Below are 19,333 nucleotides of genomic sequence, written 5' to 3'. Positions count from 1 at the left end.
AACGCGACAAGCAACAGCGAGCTTCAAGCGTTCACGTGCAGGCCATTAAGTCGTCTCTTCATGCAGCAGCTGGGACTGCTGCCCTCCGAGACTCTTCTGGCGGGGGAGGAGGCTGTTACGACCAAGCATCCGCAATTGCGCGCTCTATTGTTCGCCTGTGGGCATGGATAAGTTTTGTGAATATGTGGTGATGGTCCAATGGCTCTAAGTGAGCCTGTTTCCAGGAATCCTGTTTTGTAAGCATGTTTTGCTTTGTGGACAACCTGCAAATGCCAAATTGACCCTGTCAAGAGAACGTCTGGAAAAACACAAAGAAACGTCCCCCTGCGGGAAATAGCAGGAAGTGCTTTCTTTCTTTTGTTCACCCTTCCAGTCGAGAAGTGCTATCCTCCAGTGATGAATGCCTCCTATCCAAAGGAGACGACAGAGTGACATGTCCGCTGACGTGCAGGACAAGAAAGGAGCATGACTCATACGGCCATTAAGTGATTTCCCGGGAATGCAGGAAAGATTTGCAATTGTCGAAAAGGGACCATGTTGGGAGCCCTATGCGGCGCCACGTGCACTCGGGTTTCTGAGAAGTAAAACCCCTTTTCAGAACCAGCCTGTGGTTTCTTTGCTGAAGAATAGAAATGTACCTCCTCTCCTCGCCGTTCCCAAGCTTTTCCCGCCAACAAGTGATCACGCCCAACGAATGAATGCCGGACCAGTCAGTGCTTCAGACCATCAGTGCAGTGATGTGTTCGATTGGATGCCGATACCTGAGGGGCGTGCCCTGGATTTGGTTGGTCAGCATCTTCAGAGAGGGGCTGGACATAGGGGGTTTTTAAGGACGCTGCAGAGCACGAAATGTCGCTCTGGGCCCTGGGTAAACGGCTCATCCAGTCGCTTCTCGCTATGAACTCTTAACGCTTGCCATTTTGCTGATGTACCCTTCTTTTTCGTGTAAATAATCTTGTAAATAAGTTTCTCAAAGTGCCATTAAACCTGCTTGTACATATTTCACCAACTTCGAAGATTCAATCCTACTTCAACCCCGAGTCTCTGCACGCTACCAAGTGAAGGCCGGGTCGACGTAGCCCCAGCGTCACGACAGTATGCATTTCAAGCGATCATAGGGAAAGTTAACACATGTGGCCGTTACGAATGGGGCTGCTGGAAACGTAAAATACAGGATGCATCGTAATATCCCGGGCCACACAGTCCACTTCAAAGCAGTACATTATAGCGCTTTATAAGCATAGCAAGCTAAAAAGAATCTCAGAGGGGAAAGCGATACCTCGCCTACTCCGCACTGATACCTTGAGGTTCGCGCCTCTCGTAAACGTTCCGCAGGGCGGCTTAAATTAACAGCCGGCGGCATTGAAACGTATGACAAAACCTACATATTCTATTCCCAGTGGGGTTGAAGCATCTAACATTATCTTAAACTCAAGAAACTTCGTTTAACCAGTAAACTCAGCATTCCGACAAAATGGGCAACATCGCTTGGAGTGAACGGTAGGTGCCGCAGGGCGGACTAGTACATGGCACAACCGGCGCAGCTGTTCGTGAAGCAACAAGTATCGGTTAACGTCGTGATTGCCACTTTCGATTACTTCTTGTTTTGTTTTCCAAGAACACAAAACTGCGGTCCAAACCAATCCCATCTTGTCTATCTGCAAACTAGCGATGGAGACAGGAAATAGTAATACCTGCACACATGTGCTTCGCATGTTCCCCCCTGAGACCCTGGGCTGTGTCTGTTCGCCAGGCACACGTAAGTGCCAATACACGCGTGTGGCAGAGCAGTCATTCCACTCTTCCCGTGTCACCCAAGCTTGCGAGCCAGAACCCGCCAAGTCAAGTGCAAGTACTCCCGAGGGCCAAAAAGCAACTTCGCGAGAAAACGCCAACTGCAGTAGGCACGCCGAATGATAAATCGCACCTCTCCTCCGACCCGCACACTCGAGCTCGAGGGCTACACAGCATTCAGCATCACAGTCTCCCCTTTCGGTCGCTCTCTTTCCCTTGCCCAGTGTTGTTTACGGCGCGGAGTTGTGTATCAAGCCGGTCGAAACCGGGAGGCGACAGGTGCTAACGGGCTTTCGATGTTGGGCAGGCCAAAGGCAAGTGTTTCGCTAGGCTGGGCACACGTGGACATGACGTGCCGAGCGCCAGCAAGCGTTAGAGACCACATTTTTTCTTTTTTCGCTGTGTTCGGTCGGATCGTTACTGTCGCTTCTGTTTGGGTGTTGCTTGCCATGCTACAATGTCGTTGATGTCATTTTCCGTTGCTGTTGACATCGCAGCCATTCGCGTTGCTCTAGCTATGCTGTAGCTAACACTGGCGTCTTCAGAGTTCCGATCGCTTTATTGCTATGGTTTGCATCTGTGACAAGGGGAAACTTTTCCGTTATATATATATAGACATGGCTTGCTTGCTACTAATGGGCCAGAGTTAAATTCAAACAGGATGTCACACTACTTTCCCGATTATCTTTTATTCCAAACATTTCGGACGGTGGACCGTCCTTATTCAGGGTAGAATTTATTCTCAATTCTACCCTGAAGAAAGACGGTCCGCCGTCCGAAACTAATGGAATAAAATAGATAATCAGCAAGGTTGTGTGACATCTTGTTTGAATTTAAGTTTGGTTTTGGCCCATTAGTAACAGGCAAACCATGTCTATATATTTTGTTTTTCTTTTTTTCTTTTGTTGTTGTTGTTGTTGTTGTTGTTGTTGTTGTTGTTGTTGTTGTTGTTGTTGTTGTTGTTGTTGTTGTTGTTGTTGTTGTTATTGCCATGCAATCCGTGGTTCTCAGAGTTCTGGTCATTGACGTTCGGTTGTGTTTTCTAGTGCTATCACACAATCTTGGGACAAGAAAAAGTTCACTCTGCATGAGATAAATCACAGCCCGTTGATCCTTCGTCAGTATCTCTAGGCGTTGTGAATAGCGATGGATCCACTGCAGAAGTTGTCAAATCAAAAACAGCCTTTTATCTTCAGTAAGTTTACAAGCCACCGTATTAATTTAACCGGACGCGATAATTGTACTCCTTAATCATTACCGTTTACTCAGAACAGACAGTTTGATCGTTTCCTCAAGTTACAGTGAGATGTAATTCCACATTTAAGCCCGCGCCGAAGATGTTAAACGGACACTGAGGACCGAGGACATTTCCTTAACTACTACCGAATGCAAAATTTTCGAATACGTCACTTGCTGTCATATCGCGACTGTAATCGAATTCAATTAATTATTTTAATAACTATCATCACGACTTAAGAAATATTATTCTTGCGAAAATCATCTGCTCTGCTTTACTAATGACTTATTTCCAGCCATTGATCGGTCATCTTCCATCGACTGTATATTCACTGATTTCGCAAAGGCGTTCGACACCGTACGCCATATTTTACTAATGTTCAAGCTCGGTGTACGTAACTTGGATCTCAACATTCTTAAATGGATTGAATGCTTTCTATCTAATCGTACTTACTACTAACCCCGTTACTACGTTCTTCAATAGTTGTGTCGTTTCGGTACACCTTAAACCCTACGAACCAAACTATACTAAACCAATGCAATCCAAGCCATATTTTTGGTTTTCCCTTGCACACTCATTAGAACCGCTGACTGCAAGCAAACGTGTAGTGGCGTTTCTATTTTACTAGTTTGTCCGCTCCTCTGGTGAACGGTGAAAGCGGAGCCCCAAAACAAGCATGCCACCCTCGTTCGGTCTCGAGTGCTGGGTGGAGCTATCTGGTCCACGATAACAAAACCCATAAAAGGCAACCTGAAATAGGGAGCGAGGCGGCGGCATGCCTTGAATACCCATTTCCGGCCGCCACTTTACAGGCGCACTCTTCTGTGATCAATATCCTTCTTTCCCGTCTTTTCCTTTTTCCCTTTTTCCTGTTTCTTCACCCCTATTGCCTATCTTTGAACGTTACAAGCTTATTTTGTTTGCAATGGGTAACTTGTTTTGCAGTTATTGCGCCCCAAACGATGCGGTCCAGGCGTTTTCAGTGACCAAGCAGTGTATTTCGCTGCCCCAGCATAAACATTTCTTTGTACCCGTGCGGGCGCCCTTTCCTATACGTCAGGAATAGGATAACAAGTGAAAACTGCAACAACACTTACTGTGTGTGCTGGCTTGCTGCAGCGCACACAGTAATTAATTAGACTGTTTTCTTTGGCTATAGAAAGGATAGCCATTAAGCAGCGGCAGCATGCAATGACTGCGCATTTAACAAAGAGAATTTCGGCCTCCTGGGATTAAAAGAACCTCATGTAAAAGAACCTCATCCGATCGAAAATGATGATTAGCCCTCCGATAAGGCGCCCATTATAATCTATATATATGCGAAGCCTCGGGACGTAAATATTGATTGTTGGTTCTAGCCAAAGCCATTAAGACGTATGCTGCAACCTTCTTATGCAATTCTAAAGTATGTTATGTAGCATCCAACACGCCAACACTTACTTGTGCTTTCAGACGCGTGTGAGGAGAGGTTGAGTTGGACTGGCGGTGGGAAGTTCTGAGTAGAGTCTCTCTTCAGTCATAGCCGGCATCGCAGTCTGTCGCCTCCACCGAACGCCGAAGTCCCTTTAGGTGTTCCCATGCCTGGAAGAGAGAAAAAAAAAAAAACATTATAGACGATCAATGCGACTGATGCGGCAGTGTACGCGATTGTGTTATGGTTCCTAACGGACAGAGCAGCCACGGCGGATAACGGGTTCAGACAATGCACTCTAAATATCAATGGAGTAAAAAGAGAGTAAACAATCCTTTAGCGAACTCCTTTTTAGGGCCGCTTCCTGCTTTCCAAATACCGGAGTAGATTTCGATCATTAAACGTATGCAGCAGAGGCATATTCCTACCTCAAAGCATATAGTGAATGGAACTTGTTAACAATAAAATATCTATAAACGCAGAATTGGCGATCCTGCTGTTACCTACATAGGGGAGGTCAAAACCTGCGTTGAAACCTTGGTAACTACACGAATTTCGCCTGTTTTGTAGAGGGAATCCGTTTCCGTTGCCAAACTTAAGTATCCCGTATTTTTAATGATGGAAAACTACTACTGCTACTACTACTACTACTACTACTACTACTACTACTACTACTACTACTACTACTATTACAACTACTACAACTGCTACTACTACTACTACTACTACTACTACTACTACTACTACTACCACTACTACCACCACAGTACTTATGCAGAATACCGTGTTCCTTTCAGCGAGCGCGCAAGGGGACAGTTATCTTCCTTTTTATTCTACCATAGGGTAATTCGTGTTTACAGAGCTGGTGGCGTGATCCCATTCATCAATGCCATCGTAAGACACAACATTTGCTGACTGCCTAAAAGGTATCGAAAAAGAACCATACATGGCTTAAAACTCTAACCGACTGTCAAACCTCTCCCTAAAATTGCTCTTCTTGAGGTTGTTAAAACCATGGACAGTCATTAACTTACAGTCCAATGAGCAGCTGCTCAATCTGACGTACAGCCCATCTGGCATCTCTGCACGCACGCAAAATAAAAAAGCAAATACGAGAAAAGATCGACCAGGCGGCGTGCGCAGAGAACGGAGCAATGCGAAGCACAATCTCCGCGCCCTTCTTGAAGCCCGTCTCCTGGAAACAGTGGCAACATAACTCTCGACCCTAATTCGCCGACATTCTTCGACTCTTCTTTTGTTTTTTGTTTTTTCCTTTTTGTTCTGCTCTTCGGTTTATGACTTATAGTACTATTATTTCCCAACAGGTACGACAAGCTCACTGGACCACGTTTCGACGGCGAAATACAAAGGGAATTAAAAAAAAAAAAACGTGAAAGACAACTTCACCGGAAGAGCGACAGCTTCGGGTAAAAATAAAACACAAAAAAAGAGGTGGCGCTTTCTTCTGCATAATCTTCGCCTGGATGGCTACGCTGCTTCTTTTACTTTTCTTTATTTTGGTTCACTCAGCTTTTTCTTTGCTCTCGTTCAAGGCCGCCGCTCTTTCACTTCCACTTTCTATTCGCTAAGAATAAAAGTGAAGTAGCTCGGCACACCCTCCTCTTTCATCCTTAGTGCACCTTACGCCCAAGCTCTCGATTCGAAACGAGACGAGCCGTGATCTGGGAGTTAGGTAGCTTATCTTCGCGCGCCCAGCAGCCTACAGCCGAAGGCGGTTTTTCCTCTCTTCATTTAATAACTTCATAAAAAGTAAATAAGGCTGAGGAAACCTCGAGGAAAATGCAGGCACTTCGGCATACGTAAGAGACAAAAGAATCAAAGAAACAAAGAAACACATCCCTTAAGAAGAACGGCCGTGCACCGCGAGAAAGAAAATATCTAGGAGAAAAAGAACCCCGAAACCCTCCGGCCGACGGGAGTGGTTTGAAGCTCGCCCGCTGTGGTCGCAACGCGGTGAATGCTAATGACGAGCGCTCACACCACCGTCGGCCTGCCTACCTCCGCTTCCATACACCCTTGACCTTGGGCGCTTTCGGTCGCTGCAAAAAGTTCCCCGTACCACCTTCCGGAGCACTGGTGGACGGCCGAGGCAACGTTCTCGGCGAATCACCCTGCGACAGCCGTGCGCAACGGCTGTGTGGACGCCCAGTACCCAAGACGCGGGCTTTGTTTTCTTTTTATTTTATTATTTTTTTTTGTCTGTAAGGTTTTGAATGTTTCGAACTGTTTGCCGTCTCTGTCTAGCGGCGGCGTTGGCAAACTGTTTACTGCGCTACCTTAAGCTGCGCTACCTATTCTTATTACCACCTATAACGTACAGGTTTCTATAACGTTGAAACTATATTGGTAACGTTGAAACTATATTGGTGACACTCTGTTGAACAGACGGTCCCATGACAGGCGTGTCTGCGAACTGACCATCTTCGCACGCTACCGCCGGTGGCGAGGCTTCCAGTGCTTGTTTCCAGAGGCTACAGCCTAACTATACATGGTTAGGTACACCATCTAGTCCCAATGTTCTAGATTCTAGCGTGCGACCTGGTCACGCCTCGAACGTAGCAGGCAGCCGAACCCAAGCACGCTTTTGGCCGAGCATGTATATGCAAGGCTACACTATCGACGAAATAACTCCCGAATCTATAATCCCCGGACGAAGTTAATGGTTTCCCTTGAGTGGCGGTCTCAAACTACCACTACCAGACACGAAGAGTGATAGAGAGAGTCGAAGCTTGGAGCATCACACATCTCTTTGGCCGTATACCATCAGACACGGTTTTCCTGCGTATGTATTTTCCAGATTCTACCTGAGAGGTATAAAATGTGCGGCGGAAATAACAGCAATGCTGAGCAATGCCAAAGCTGTGATTGTTTTTTTCGCAGTGTGTCTATATGGCAAGCAGCCACGCCGGCACAATCAGCTATGCGTAATACTCATGTGAGAAAGTCAACTGATTACAAGAAGTGGATCACGGGTGGGAATGTACAGAGCGAGGCAAGAAGCACTAAATGAGAAAGCCATTCTTTAGGCAGTGTCGTGCGCACCGTAATCTCCTATACCGCCCTCCTCTTTTAGCAACTTCAAGAATAGAACCAACGTTGACGCGCTTGCGTCGTAGGAGCGATACGCTTTATATCGAAACTCGACAGCAATATCATGTGGTTTTAATTTGTGTTGCTCAGCACAGATCTTGGACATACACCCAGTAGCTTATAGTGTTATAGAAACACAAAAATTCGTCCTACATACACAAAAATAGTAGAACTTTTCTCTTAACTCATTAACGTTTTACCGCGTAACAGTTGCTGCCAGCAAAGCTTACGTAGGTTGATTTTCAGCAAACCTGTTATAATCCATAAAAGCAGCCCGCAGCAAGAAAGGCTGTACTCGTGACAGAAGAGTTGGTGTATCCATGTAATAGGCTACGGTGGTGTAGTTCGTCCTGCATGTTAAAGAAGTGTTGGCTATCACAGCAGCGAACCCTAAGAAGGTTGCGCCGTCGCGTGTGCTAGCGAATATCATGTTCTCCCCCATTTCGTACTCTCCGTTGCGAGCGCTCGAGAGCCACGGCTTGTATCTACTTCATTTGATTCATCATCATTGCTATCATCCCAGATTCGTCTACTGCAGCTACCCATACACCAATTAATTCCAATCAACCCTGTCCTGGCCAACTGCGGGCACTCTACACCTGCCCCTCAAATTTACTTCTCCCATGCCGGCCCTGCTCCGTGTTCTTTATCTCAAAACCCAACCCCGCCGCCTTATACATACCTAGTGCCGGGGTTACCGTGATCACTTACTCAGCCACCGGCCGTCTTTCATTTCATATCGTGACCACGTCCATACACCAAAGTAGCAACCTCCTCCTAGAGCGCACGTCTGCATGCCCCTCATTAATCAGTGGTGAAGTCATTTAGCTTTAGTTTAAGTCGACGTATCACTACCACCAGGGAGAAGGCGCTTGACACCACCATCACTCCGATATACCAGGCTGCTCGTTCACCCACCTGTGCAAACACACAGATGGCAGGTATAGCAATGCGGCTAGCAACGCCTGAGCTACACTGCGAACATCCATCCTACTCTCTCATTACGCGCATTCCCGTATCGCGCGCAGAGTCCGGCTGCTGGCAGGCCGACCAACGTTGCGACATGGCGGGAAAGGTCCGAACAGCAGCGTTGCGACAACCAGGAAACACGTGCAGCCAGAGACGCCAGCCCGTCGAGGAGCACCAGTGGCGATATTAATGGGGCTCCACACTCGTTCCGTCGGCTGCCCGGAGGTAGAGGTGGAGGGCAGTCTGCTGAACCACTTTTTTTCATCCCCCGTTCTTTCTCTCAATCTTTCCTTTCTCTCTCTATTCGATCTTCGTTGGGCGAGTGCGACGTGCCGCGCAAAGCTCGAGCAGCTATCGCCTCGCCAGCGTTGTCTTTTCCTGCTGAAAAGTTGGCCGAGCGGGAACGATGAAGACTGCTACTTCGTGGTCAAGGACGTTGTCTGCGGGAGACGCGACGCTTCTTCTCCTTCTTCTCGTGCTCGTTCTCTTCCTTGTTCTTGCTGTTTTATTTTTCACGCTCTCCGCGTCGTACGTGATGCCGCAGTTCGCTTTCGTTTTGGCTGCCACATGCGGAGAACCAGTTTCCCTTTCTATGTACTACATGTCCAGTGTAGAGCTGTCTCCACGACGTTGCAACCGGCTCCAGTTGCCCTCTTGGTATTGTTCTTCTTATATGGGCGACCGCCCTTGAAAGGATGCGTTCTCGGACCGGATGTTTTCTAATGCTTGGCGTTCGGCTAGTTGGGTGAGCTGTTCTGCGACATTCGCTAGCATACAACAGCGGGACGCGCGCCTACACAGTGTACAGGACGCACGCAAACTTGAATGGCGTACTGTTCGCTCGCTTCTTCATTTCGATCGAGCTTCTGAGTTCATAGAAGTGCGCGTCGCACTGTATAAGGAAGTAGCGTCAACAAAAGACACGCTGGAATTGCTGCGTAAGAGCATCACCAAAGACTATGTCATACCGGAAGGCGCAAAAGAGAATGGAAATTGCTAAATAAGGGGCTACGTAAAAGTCAACTGTAAGAATAATGCGCCTCTATATACAGAACCCGAACCACCATCGCTGTCATATTACACTCATGAAGTCGGTTACATGACTTCACTTTGCTGCTATATGTCTCATCGTATTTGGCTAGAAAGCTGTCGAAATACGTCATTTCTTCACTTTCTGTTAGCAAGCACCGACAGGCCTGAGAGCACTGACTCGAAAGCTCCAATTTAGTTCGTAACTCTAATGGACGGTTTCGGGTAGCCACAGCTTCGGATAGACACACTTAAGCTCCGCCTTTAAGGGTATGACGCGAGAGCGTATTCTACCAGCCCACATATAAAGCTCCATTTTAACCGAGCCATATGAACGTGCCTGCGTGACCTAGAGGTAAAGTGAGTGCAGGCTTGGTCCTGGCAGGCTGATTGCGATGTCAGCCTGCCATATGAAAGGTGAGGCCCGAGTTGGCAGCTCCCGCCAAACCTAATGTTAAGCAACTCTACGTCCAGTATAGTGCTCGGCCATGTCAACTGCCAGCTACCGCCTGCAAGCATCATGCTCGCGATTTTGCGCTCAAAACGCCAACGGCAGCGGACGGCCGCCGGATTTTTGGTGAACGGGAAGTTTAACGCGATAGCGTTAAAAGAGACTTTCTTTTTTTGAGGCTGAAGCCTATCTTGCCTCATGCGTGGTGTAAACAAATTTATTTGTGGTTTAGTTCTGGTTAACCCTAGTTGAATTGCGACAGCAACGGCGGAAGCTTCTTTTGCCTGCTAAATAATTCCCCTGTCACGCCCTATCAGTGTAAGGTGCTACATTATTGGGGGCACTTAAGTTCACTAAGTTCACCCTTTAAGGGTGTGACGCGAGAGCGTAAGCTACCAGCCCAAATATAAAGTCACGCTTGAACCAAGCCGCATGAACTTGCCTGCGTGTCGTAGGGGTAACGAGAATGCAAATGGTTCTGGCAGGCTGATTCTGATATCAACCTCCCATATGAAAGGAGCGACCCGAGTTGGCAGCTCCTGCTCGTAGCATAGGGGTAACGTGAATTCAAATGTCACGGCAGGCTGAATTTTTTTTAATGAGGAGACCGTAGCTGCGGCCATCCGTGGTCTCGCTTTGGCTGTCGGAGCGTTGCTTTCGAAACAAAAAGTGTGACCAGAAAACGTCGTTCGCCCTGGCACATGTAAAAAATCTGTCTCCACCGCTATGGACCCACTATCCCTCCGGTCACTAACCGAGAGCGCAAACCACTCGGCAACGTCGAGCTCTAACAAATATAAAGAGTTCTCCGTGTGTACTGTGAGGATAATAGTAGCGATGACACCGACAATGCAGTTAGCGATAATGATGATTATCATCACAGTAGCGACGACATGACACTGGACTTAGCGATGATATTGGTGATAGTAGCAATGACAATGACGGTGAATTTAATAATGATAACAGCGATAACAATGACGGCTCATTTAGTTGGTAATGATAGTGATGATAGTACCGATGACAATGACGATGCAGTTAATTATATCACTCCTGTAAAGTGGCTTTCGCAATTTCTGCTCTTAAGCAGACTTAAGCGCAGTCCTTAATTTATTTTTTTGTTGTTGTTGTTATATGCCCCCGTACGCACAATACAGCTAGTATCACGCCAGTGCTGCTGCCTACGTCCGTCCTATTCTTTTTTTTTTTCTCGCTGTATTTCTGTGGGTCTAACAGTAAAGTTGAGGCCTTAAATCGAGATCAGAGATGACGCTTCACGGTATCGATTTTAAACTCCACGTGACAGAAGCCGCTGCATAATTTCACTGTAACGGGTTCGCCAGGTTCCCCTATTCGTAGCGCAGGATTTTTGCCACGAAGTCTTCCCATTTTTTTTTTTTTTTGTAATCCGGTATCCACTTACTGCAAGTGATGTTGCAGCATACACGTGGTTACGATAATAGATGCACGGTGCACGACAGCCGGAGGAGATCGTATTCTACATATTTTCGATCTCTCAGCTCTCAGCGTCCTCCTTACACTTCGGATCATGAAACGTAGCCACAGTTTCTTGACCTTCGCCGCGTGATCAGGGAAATCTGAGCCGGAACTCCCTTCTCAAAAGCACTCCATCTTGCTGCGCGTCATTTTTTCCAAGCCCATTCTATCTCACAGCGCGGAGAAACCGTGGGCGCCGACAGTGCGTGGCTGCTCTCAGAGCCACTCTCTGGTATCACATAATAATCGCTATCTTTCATGCATGGTATACGGCCATTGAATTAACCTTGGGGGTCCCTCCTAATAATTTATTTCCGAACCACGAGAGAGTGTACGTTAGCGAAACATAAACTTGGGAGAAAAAAAGACCCGAAAACAAGGCCGGTCGAATTTCGATCCGTTGCCCGCGCTCACTTGGGAGAACCGGAACAATTCATTACACTGTCCCGCACGCACCAGAAACGAAAGAAATATGCCAGCTCCGGTCTCACATATCCAGTGTGTAAACGATAGCGATCCATCGGTTGAACAAACACGATCAGCACAAAGCGATATCCGCGGAAGCCGTTGGAAACATGATGTTATGATGCTGGAAAGGGAGGCGAATCCATCAACGGATGCGCAATATCTCGCTCGTTAATCGATCTTTACCGTATGTCACTACATATAAGCAGCTTACTTCCACGGTTACGTGTTGGCTGGAGCAGGTTACTTAGTGCATGGAAGGTGTCTGTGCCGATGGTGTGTTTGTGCGAACTATACTACAATACCAGTGCACCTCGTGACGGTGACCACGGAGTAATCCTCAGTGTAAACGCCACAAGTTCAAATCGAACTGCGGGAGACAAAAACTTATTGCATGTAATTAGTAATAACTCAAGCTTTTTCTTCTGCACAAATATCAGCATGCCGAGAAAGACGCACAGAATGTATTTTAACAGGGATAAAAAATAGATGAATTTGACCTCGGTCTCCTCTTAAAACTGCACCGGTTGTAGATTTTGATGAGTTTCGAGGAATCAAATGATCATAGCTTCCGGGTTAAGCATGCGAAATATATTCGTGCTAGCATTTCAAACAATAGCGCCAACAGCGATTAAAACTCCTTAGGCTATCAGGCTTCTCCGCATCTCACAGGGACGCGTGGGAAGCACATGCTGACGTCATTGACGGTACCGGTATGTTTCTCGCAAAAAACGGCTTGGTTTGAAAAAGTAAGAACAAGGCTATCAAAGGTGAAGGCATAGAAAGATTGTTTGGTGTCATCAGAAAAGGCACTGCAGGATATGGGGGATGGTAACAAAAAGAAGAAATATTACCGTCTGTGACGTCATCACTGAGCTTCTACGCAGTGCTTCAGTGCTGTGAAGAGAAGTTCTAATTTTAATCGTCGATTACGTCATCAGTTTAATTGATAGCGCAAAAACCCTTTGGAAGTATTACCGACAGCTTATGGAGATTGGAATTCTTGAATATCGCAGAATTCTCGAAAAGAGATGCAGCGGTGCGAAGCCGAGGAACGTTCAGAAGCCTGCACAAGTTCAAAGGGCGTTTGCCTGCACTGATATAGGAGCATTAGCATACTGTCATTGTAAGCTTGATACAGGCGCCTTGCTTCTCATCCCTTCTTATCTATTATCCTACTTTTTTTTTACGTATCCCCTCCTGTGCGCCTCGTGAAGCTGCGAATTTTAGTACCATACATTCACATCCAGCTATCAGCTGATAAACTTGGTGCAAACCTAACATTTATTTGCGTCTTTAAAAGCAGCATAAACATTAAATGCGTTAGGTGCAGAGTCACACTGACCGGTCTCCATTATTTCATAAAATTTGCATTTGAGAGTAATACCAGAGGTATGCAGTAATTGGCGCAGGGAACGCTGACGAGTGACAACCACTGGCAGCTTCTGCGTGTTGAGTGCGAACAAGAAACAAACAAATGACATGTTAAGGTCAGGAAACAAAATTAAAAAAAAAAAAACAATGTTCTGGTTCGTGTCCCCGGGTATGACAAGCTTCTGCGAAGGGGCACAGGAAGTGACTTCATCATCAGTGTCATCATCAACAGTCACGACAAGCACTGAATGACGTGCATCCTCATGAATGCGGTTTCGCAGTGGTAACTGCTTATGCATAGATTGATACAAGTACACGAGCATTACTTAACGCAACGCTTCGACCACGTATCGAGCCAAGTAGCCTATGAACCAGAAAACGCGGAACGTGTGCTAGATTTGCGCTTATTTTTGCCCTCCCGCAACTGCTTTTTTTTTTTTCTCTCGCTCTGGAACTTCCTCGTCACGTAAGAGCGGCACAAACACAAAGGCACTTTAAGAACGACGGTCGATACAACGCTGTCCATTCACAACAACGAAATGACGTTGTCCAACCGACAATACGTGCCAGCGGTTGCTCACAAAAGGAACACGGAAACCGGTGTAATGCACAGAGGCATGCTTCTCACCGCAAGCAGCAAAGAAAAAACTGTAAAAATAAGCAACGCGCCACGAATGAGCGAGAAAAAATGGAGGGAGAGAGGTGGAAGGGAAGAAAAGGAACTGGGGAGAACCTTCGCTCCAGGTTATGAGACGCTCCTAAGGAGAGGGAATAGGGAAGAAGGGATGATATTGACGTCGGTGGGTGAGGGAGAGTATCGACACAATATCGAGTGCACTAGGCGTAGCCTGAGCCGTGCCTCGCACCGCATGGCTTCTGCCGCGGCACGCCGGCGCGCTGCTGTTGTTTGCGTCAAGGCTGCAGTCGGGACCCCGAGGGAAAAACAGAAACGAGGAAATAACTGACGTACCGCGTATTAAAAAGTGATTCATGCGGTGTGCGCCGAAGGCAGTGAGTTGGGGGGAGGGATGGTTAGAGGCAAACATATATAGTAGACACACAAATAAAAAAAAAATCGGAGGGAAACAAAATTTCTGCAACGCCCGAGGAAAAAGGGAAGACATGGAATGAAATAATGATAGATGGAGAAAACGGAAATAAACTGAAGTGCAGAAAGATTCAGACAAGAACGTCGATGGAAGAAATTGGGGAACGAAAAAGCAAATGGAAGAAAAAGAAGACTGAACTGAAAGAAGGGATGTAAGAAATATAAAAAGGAAGAAAGAAACATACGGATAAAGAAGGGAATATAGAATAACAGAAAGAAACAAATAAAAAATATCACTGGGAGTCAGGTTAAGGGTGGAACGGGAATCAGAACGGAATGTAGTACTAGAAAGAACGAACAAGAAGGGTTCGTGACCGCCAGATTGCGCGGGGCCTGGGTCAAGGTTGTCGTAACCGAGGGCAAGCATTCGCCAAAGAGATTCCACAGCGCTACCTAGGATATATTGGTTGTTGGGCATGGCACAAATGAGGCTATTGGAGAATCTGGCAGAGAGGTATACGGTACTTGTAAGGGATATTGAGGTTCAGTGGAAATGTGTTCGAAATTGCGAGCCGACTCGTCGTCAGGGCTTGCGGTGGACACGAAAGAGAGACGGGCAGGGATGCGGAACAGGGATCAGCACGCCTGTAGGAAAGCGGTTCAATTTTGTTTCCTGCTTTCCCTCCTTGCCAAATATTCTCCAAGTACCTTTGTGGTAGGCTTAGAATTGATGTTGGCCGCTGCTTTACACTTCGCTCAAAGACAGAAAGATTGGCGCTGCATTGTGTCAGCGGTACCGCAGCGCAGGAGACTCTTTACGAACTTTCAATACCAGATAGGCGTTTGGTTTGTTTGTTTGTTTGTGTTTTGTTTATTTGTTTGTTTGTTTTTGCTTTTTTTTGCCATTGCTGCTGACCAGGACGATGCGGCTTCTCCTCGTCCCAGCTAATATCAGGTTAGGTGCAACTTTCCGAGAAAGTTGAGACTTTCACGCTTCCAGGAAATTAAGAAAACTTCGTAGAGCTGCAGCGACCGCCCCCGGAAATGACCTCGCGCCTTGTTTACCCTATCCTTGCTTACCTTACTTATTTATTTCCTTCCGATAGTGGCTTTTCGAAGCCAATGAAACAGTGCACTTCGGCTGCTGCGAAGCTATCGAGTGTCAAGCTTCAATTTAGTTTCGGGAGGCAATATGTGGCGACCCTCGCGTGCTTCCTTCGTTTGACGCACGATCATCGGTTTCTGAGGGAATTCCGGCGGCCAAAATCGACAGCTAAAAACGCCGCACTGACGCTATAAACAGCACGTGTTATCAAAGTGCAGCCTTCGCAAAAAGCATTTACGGCACGTGCAGAACGCCCATCCCCCTCCCGCTCCTCCTCATCCTGTTAGGTGATGCCGAGATCAAAGCCACGGATTTTTTTTACTCAGTAAAAATTACTGCATTGCTCTATAATGCATAGGCTGATATGTGTACGCAGCGACAAAGGACGCATTTATTGCCGAGATGATAGGATTTAAAACTAAAAATTTTCACTTTTATAGCCTCTTACTTCAATGGTAAGAGGTTGTAGAAGTGGAGCTTCTGTGTGTCCTTCCGCTGGTTTTATTTGTTCGAAATCTCCCTTCAGTATATTGACGTCATCACAGAAATAGACTGCGTGATTCCGGTTGGGAAGTAAATGGTGGTGTAGCTTAATCTCATCGATCCGCGCTAAAAATGTATTGACGACACGGCAATTTGCTTCCAAGATTAGCTACACACAGACGGTGAAATCAGTTTGTTGGCTTTAACCTCCTCTAGCTTTTTAAGGCTATGCCCTATATCAAATGTGCCTATTTGTCATTGAAAGGTGGCAACCAGTCGGTAGAAACCGACTTCAGTTTATCCACAGTGTTTTTTTGAGTCACTTTTATGTTTAGGGAGGACGTAATACATCGAATATGGGCGATGGATGGATGGATGGAATATAGGAGCGTCCCCTTTTAAACGGGGTGGTAGCAGTAGCTATCATGTTCATTTTTCTCCCTATATCTTAATTATTGATTTAGAATGGTTAACTAAACCAGCATTCTATTTATTAAATTTTGTTCCTACATTACTAACATTATTGCGATTTTCGCGAAATTGACGCCACCCTACGGCGGTGCCGCGAACTATTCTATGAACCCTCGGTGGCACGAGCCATCATTTGTTTGCTCTCTTGCGAGTGCTTCGTCGAGGCATTCAGACTTTGTCTTCATAGTTTTCCTATGAAAGCCGCGGCGATTTTCTCGACATCAAATCCGCAATGCGGCCACTCAGTTTTCCCGTTTACGGTGAATTTGGCCGAACGATTTGCGCCGCGTGGTGCGCAGTAAGCACTTTCCGATGTCGTCGCGGGAACATCATACAAAAGGAAAGCTCCGAAACCCTGCAGCGTGCCTGCTAGTATATTAACCAAACGAAAAAGGCAATATAGTATCTTTCTACCTTCTATCACTTTATTTGTCTCTGCCAGTAGCGCCCCTCCGAGAGGGTAACTTTGAAAGTAGAAATTGCGAACGACGGAAAAATCCACGCCGTCGATCGTCGTGTGTTCGCGGCGCTTTGAGAAAACGACCTCTTCTTTATTTTTTTTTTTCGTGTAAGACTCGGTGCCGTTATAGTTTCATTTGCTTTTTAACCGGACGACTACGGCTATAATCATCATACGGCCGTTTTAATGCGACCACGATTACGGCCGTCGTGCTCACTAAACTCTGTCGCAACCCACGCTGCAATTAAAGTGTCGACATTTAATTTTTGTCCTCTATCAGTTTATACTTTAGCGATGGTGCCGGTTTGCCCTGAGCGATCAGCCTTTATCTTACGCAAAATAAGCTCCAAACAGACCAGAGCGACTGAAGACAGGCGCATTTGATTTCAGAAAGTATGGCAGCTAGCGGGCAAGAAAAAAAAAAAAAGACATCAGGCGGCGATGCCAAATCAAGGCGAGAGTTAGGGTTTACGCGCCAGACCCAATCGGTAGATTGCACATCAGTCGTTTCACGCTTGGCAATCGCATTAGCGGCAAGAGAAAGCAGGAACCGAAGTCCGTCCGTGCTCGCGCCGTCGTATCGCGTCTCTGACTCTACTGTATCGAGATCACGCCGCAGCCTGCAAACGTGAGGATTGTCTCAAAGCGTTCGAGCAGTCCTTCTAAAAGCAAAGTATTTTATAGCAGGTACTGGATTTCATGGTCAATGCTAGCGCTAAAGCGAAACTGCACATAAAGAATTGATGGCGGCTCAACTTGGTTCAGCCTGGTTATGCGTAGCGAAAGCTGCAAAACGGATTGTTCACAAAGTCCGACTCGAAAGTTGTCGTCGCCGATGCACTGGCTACAAACCGTGTGGTGTGACCGGCGACTCGGCGCGTCTTCTTGGCGTCTTTCGAATCTTCTTGTTAAATTTGACCGGCTTCTTCTCCTCCCTCTGCTCTCTCTTCCTGTCTTCTTCTTTCCTTTTGTCTTCTTCTTCTTAGCGCTTTCCGAATCTTCTTGCTCCACCCCCGGACAAGCAATTGGTGAAGGCGCAGGAATGCGTCTGGCGACGATTGCAGACTAGATGTTTCTTCAACCCATACGTGTTGAGCAAACTCTACCCGGACATTCAGCCGGAGTGCAAATGGTGTCAGGAATTGGCAACCTATGACCACATATTATGGAGCTGTAGCATAGCACCGCCACCGGCGGATATTATGCGTGATCCTTCCCTCGAGCAGTGGGAGGCCGTGTTGGCCAGCTCAGACCCGGTCGTCCAGACCAGTGCCGTGGAGTGGGCCACCCAGGTCGCCGTCAGCCATGGGTTGATGGCCATCTAACACGGAATCGTCCACACATGCTCTCTGACGAAAATAAAGTTTTTCCATCCATCCATTCTTGCTCCATTTGACCGGCTTTTCTTCTCTTCCCTCTTCTGTCGTTTCTTCTTCTTCGTCCCTTCTTCTGTGGTTCGGAGCAACCAGTTTCCATGGTTACGGCACATGCGTAGTAGTGACGCTTACCTTAAATGCGCCTATTGTATATATATCGAGCTATTTATTGTAGCGAGAGCTCGGTCGCTACAGTAAAAGAAAGGAACGCGCACACTACCACTAACACAGCAGTTGCGCTCAATGATTTTTCTGCAGCACCGCTCGAGCTAGTTTGTTCATGAACATCCACAGAAAGACATCGCTTGCTGGTGTGAAGTGATTGCCATGTGCCCCTTGGATTCACGTTACGAAACAAGGTCGAACGCGAAACCATCATGAACAGTTTAGTTTCATACAATGAATTCGCACTGCCTTACTTAGTTGTAACAAAGCGACGTTAAACCCATGATGTTCCTAAATTTTTTTAGCTGCCCGCATGATACAGGAACACTCACTCCTGTACATCCTGGAATTGAATAGTTAAAAGCCTCCATTTCCAAGGCGGCCGTTTGTACACCCCGGCCGGCGACCTCCGGTTTTAAAGGTTGCTTGCTATGCTAAAACTATAGGCAGTCACATTCAATGAAATAACGCGATACAGTTGTGCAACCAAAGAGACTCCATATCATGCCGACACAGTTCACACACCGAATCTTTCTTATCGATAAGTTGGCTGGACTGCAGAGCCGCCTGTAGTTCAATAAAACCGCCAATAGGCCCCAAAAATAAATCATGTGACCACATGACCACAAGAATTTTGAGCGAAACTGCACGTGTTAGAGTTGCTTGCTAGTTTACAAACCCTATACGGCTCAAATAGCGAACTACCGTGCTCTATCAGCCGCGCGGAAATTGCGTGTCTCGTGTACTCTGGAACCAGCCCACGGGAAGCTCGAGCGTCAGTCAGAGGTTTGTCACGTGCCCTCAGCGAGTTGTATCACACGTCACTCCTACCATCATGTTCCGATGGGCAAAGCTGCGTGGGCTAAATGGGCGTAACTCTGTTCGGAATG

At 46.8% G+C, this 19,333-nt stretch overlaps 1 protein-coding gene across 3 annotated transcripts in view; it reads right to left on the bottom strand.

Moving 5' to 3' along the window:
• LOC146178472 (uncharacterized) overlaps positions 1–19,333 on the bottom strand; it is a 147,705-nt gene that overhangs the window by 22,340 nt on the left and 106,032 nt on the right. For all 3 annotated transcript variants that reach the window (XM_084578301.1, XM_084578300.1, XM_084578302.1), the window contains one exon: positions 4,472–4,612. The gene's annotated coding sequence lies outside the window, so the exon portion shown is untranslated. The remainder of the gene's footprint in view (positions 1–4,471; positions 4,613–19,333) is intronic.

Source organism: Amblyomma maculatum, chromosome 9, assembly GCF_055883805.1.
Source record: "Amblyomma maculatum isolate TAMU_Amacu chromosome 9, ASM5588380v1, whole genome shotgun sequence".
NCBI lineage: Eukaryota > Metazoa > Arthropoda > Arachnida > Ixodida > Ixodidae > Amblyomma > Amblyomma maculatum.
Note: the sequence above shows the minus strand (reverse complement) of the source record. Positions and strands in the feature narration are given on the sequence as shown.